The following is a 4,665-nucleotide window of genomic DNA, read 5'->3' as shown; positions in this document are numbered from 1 at the left end:
GAAACGAGAGAGAGCTTGGAGGGGGAGTTTGCCTATTCTTAAATGTGGATCACAGAGGCGGTCACAACTTTAAGTGGATTAGAGAATTGTCCATATTCAAACTGGCCAGCTGATAGGTTCTGTCAGGTCATAGAGGAAGCTGTAAGAAGAACATCACTTCCGAGACTCAGCTTGCTAGCCTATGACAATATAATATTCCAATTTTGCGAGTCACAAAGGCTAATGTCAGTTAGTAAGTTAGTCCAAGACTTAAGAGCAATTAATAAAATAGTATGATAACTAACCCATATACACTCTTAATCATGCTAAAAGAAAATTCAGAATGGTTCACTGCAATAGATTTAAAAGATGCTTTTTTCTGTGACAGCCAGGAACTACTTACTTTTGAGTGGGAAAATCCACAGACATGACTGTATTACCACAAGTATCTAAAAATAGCCCCACAATTTTTTGGCAAACAACTGGCAAAGGAATTAGAAGAATGGAAGACCTTTCATCCCTAAGGGGCTGTATTACAATATGTTGATATCCTGATAGCCACCAAAACTAAATAACAGTGCCAAGACCTAACCGTTGAATTGTTAGAGTTTTTAGCATTAAATGTATACAGAGTATCGAGGAAGAAGGCCCAAGTGATGATCTTTCTGGGTTTAGAAATTCTACAAGGTCAAAGGAAACTACAGACAAGCCACAAACTGGAAGAGAATTGTGTGCCTTTCTTGGAATGGTCAAGTAGTGGATCCAGTAATTACAGGTCCAACCTGTAATGGACTTCTGAAAACTGCACATAAAGATTTTATTATATGGACAGATGGTACTTGGGCTGCATTCAAACATGAGTTTGTCTTTGGGCTTGCCAGATCCCACGAGATCTTTTGAATTATTCATTTGTGCCAAGGATGGCCCAGTTCTCTGCAAGCAGTCACAGATATGGTGCTGTTGATTCAGGAAGCTCCTAAATTGACTCTGGGACAAACGCTGTGTACCGTGTGTGGTACAGATGGGCTTGGAACAGAAGGGGGGCCACTGGCTGCTCCCAGATGAATGTTCGAGTACCAAGTGGTACTTGTGGACCCCCAAAACCACTTCTATTGTTAATCCTGCTTTTTTTCTGTCAACCACCAAAGTAGAAAGTACTCCAGAACATGATTGCTTACAAACAATCAAAGAAGTTTATTCCAGCCCTGGATTTAAAGAACAGCCCGACAGAGAACCCATATGGGGAATTATACACGGACAGAAGTACCTTTGTTTGCAATGGGAAATGCATATCAGGGTACGTGGTGACTACCCTGAGCGAGGTAACTGAATCTAAGGCTCCAATGCCAGATATTTCAGCACAGAAGGCTGAACTGGTTGCTCTAACACAGGCATTGGAACTGAGAAAGTAAACATCTGGATGGATTCTGAGTATGCTTTTGGTGTAGAGCATGCCACAGGGCATGGGAGAGAGAGATTTGTTATAAGCACGAGGAACGTTGATCAAACATGGGACACAAATATTACACTTAGTGGAAGCAGTACAAAAACCAGCTAAAGTTGCAATAATTCACTGTAGAGTACACCAGACAAATCAAATAGGGCCAAAATGTGGAAATTACTTGGCCAATAGAGCAGCTAAAGAGGCTGCAAAAAAAGGCATCTGTAGCAATGGGAGATTAGCCTATCAGATATTAGGCCAGAATAGAGTGCAAAAGATTGCCAGTTAATTGAAGCATTATATTCTAAATTTCTCCCCTATGGATGGGCAGTCATTGTTACTGCACAAGAAATAGTTTCCAAGAAAATAAAATGGTGATAGGGGCTATCAAATCTGGTAACTCCCCAGGAGATTATTGGCAAATTGGCTTTACAGAACTGCCATGTATGGTGAGCTATAAATATCTTTTAGTCTTAGTGAATGCATTTTCTGGATACCCTGAAGTGTTTCCCTGTTGCACCAATATGGCAAAAGAAGTAGTGAAAATATTGCTAAATCAAATTCCGCACTTTGAAGTTCCTCTAGGAATGCCATCAGATAGGGGGCCTCATTTTATAGCAAGAATAGTAGAACAGGTCAGCAAGGCCTTGGAAACTCCGTGGGATTTACACACTCCATACCGGCCATAAGCCAGCAGAAGGGTAGAGAGGATGATTTGTACTATTAAGCTGCAACTCAGTAAACTGTCAAGGAACCTCACTGACTTGGGTACAAGAGCTCCCAATTGCTTTGTTGAGAATTAGGATCCAACCCAGGGGCACAGGAAGATTAAGCTCTTCTATGGGCAACTCTATCAAACCCCACACATCCAAGGGGATGTGCATGTTAAAGGTGGGGCAGACCTCAAGAAGTTCCTCATGTCTTTAGGCAAAACATTGCAGGATTTATGACGGGCAGTTGTCGTCACCAGAGTGATAGGACTGGACACAGCAGCACCAGAATTCCAACCAGGAGGCTGGGGGTACCTCAAGGACTGGCTACCTGGCACCTCTCCAACCAAAGTGGGAAGGACCCTACCAAGTATTGTTAATCACAGACCCTGCGGTAAAGCTGAACAGCAAAGGACCTTGAGCGTGTTATTCTAGAATTAAAGAAAAAGTGTCAGCTCTGTAGACAACTGAATTGTGGTCCCCAGCCCAAATAAGAATGAATAATGTTGTGACTAAAATATTACTTACATCTGTAGTATAAGTAGTGTCTTGATATTTAACTGAAGTCTCTGTTGGCAAAAAACAGTTTTAGAGTTTCACCAAGGAATCAGTCATGAAAATTCTTACGAAAATTTAAAGATCAAAGTAGGTAGAATATTAAATGTAACTAATTTCTGGATATGTTCTCAAATAATGTTGGGAGGAATGGGGCTCTGCAGAATCCCATGGCCTTAGATCATCTGCTGGCTAGCCAAGGAGGAAGGTATGCTATTATAGGACAGGAATGCTGCATTTTATTAGTGATGGGCTGGAAGTCCAACAGACAGGAATCAATAGAAAGAGCAGTAGAAGAGTGGCAGAAAGAAGAAAATTCTTCTTGATGGGATTGGCTTATTTTAGGTCTACCAAATTTGACACTGCTATGAAATGCATTTGTGGGCTCACTGTAACCATTGTAACGTGTGCACTTTCTTGTATTCAATGTTAGAGCTGTTCTAACACTTTGCGCTGGAAAACGGAGTACTAAGACAGTCTCAAGAAAAGGGGGGACTTGATAAATAGGTTAGAGAATAGAAATTTTCAGTTCCCCTGAAGGTGCTGGATAGAGCTTAAAGACAAACTGTCAAGAAAGAAAAAGGATTTAAAGTATGCACACAGGATGGTAAATTTATCTGGAGCCAGAAACAGATAGAAACAGATAAAAAGGACTACAGTGTTTTTTGGGCAAGTTATGTAACAAGAGGCAACAGAGCATGCACAAAGAAAAAGTTTACCTTTACTATTGAAGCATTCAGTGAATACAATCACCAGAGACCCCTTACGATGACCCTCCAGGAGCATAAAAGGACATGAAAGTATGAGGTGGATGCATGGCAATTAGTTCTAGAAAGTGATGTTTATGTAATAGATAGGAGGCACATTGTAATGAATATGTATGGTTATGACGGATAAGTACCTTATTGTAAAGTCTCACCTCACACACAGAATAAGGAGAGATCCTCTGTGTATCTTGCACAGGTAAAGAATTCCTGCTTTCGAATGCTTCAAATTGTGTTAGAAAGTTTCTTTTCTGGATAATTTTGATACCAGTGTGAGGGCTTGTTAGCCAACACTTTTCAGTCTAAACTGTGTGTGTTTCCTGGAATTGAGGCAACTGTGCCATAAAGCACAAGAGCTCCCTTGAAGGAAAGCTTCATCTAGAGCATCTCTGTCATCCACAAGGCAGGCTTCATCGTAGAATGATATCAGATTAGTTAGAGACCTTTCCAAACAGCACGTAATTCCTAGGGCAGCAAGAAATACTTCTGCCACAGTCTTTGAAGGAAGAAACAGCTGGGAAATATGACACCAAGAGGAAAGTGCAGAGGGAATCCAAGAGCTCTTCAGTTCATAGATGTGACATAGATGTTCCATAAGCAGAATTACTCCCATTTCAAGCTGATTTCTCTGAAGGGTTATTTGTCAACTCCCAGGGAAACCCTGCCTTCATTACCTATGTAACCTGTCAGGAAAACATCAGTCTTACAGAGTCCGTGATCTTCAGGCAGAGCCACACCCAGAGTTAATCCTCACTGTTTAATTCTTCATTTCAAATTCTCTGTTCAAAGTCAATAAGAACATTTCAGTTTATCTTTGATTCATAGATTGAAGACCTGAAGATCATTCTTACCTCACAACAGGTAAAATCCAGGTTTAACTTTGAAATAAGGCTCACACATTTTATGGGCATGGAGCAGGATCTCTGCTTATCCTAAACTTCTCAGTGCCATCAGAGATCTATTTATACCCAATTGCCTACAGTGCCAACAGAGACACGTGACCTTCTTTAGCAGGGGGGTGTCCTGGGTGCAGGAGACCCAGCCTGAGACACGACACGAACACCGATACGATTTGAGCATTGTGCTCCAGTTTTATTCTTTACCTCCACCAAGTTATACTTATTCAAAGTTCACGCCCCTTTCCCATGAGAAAGCCTCTAAGCAGCAGGGGAGCTGACCAGTGTATACCTTTTCCCAAGGCTGTTCAAGGCTGGTG

Source organism: Corvus brachyrhynchos, unplaced genomic scaffold, assembly GCF_000691975.1.
Source record: "Corvus brachyrhynchos isolate BGI_N302 unplaced genomic scaffold, ASM69197v1 scaffold892, whole genome shotgun sequence".
Classification (NCBI taxonomy): Eukaryota; Metazoa; Chordata; class Aves; order Passeriformes; family Corvidae; genus Corvus; species Corvus brachyrhynchos.
Note: the sequence above shows the minus strand (reverse complement) of the source record.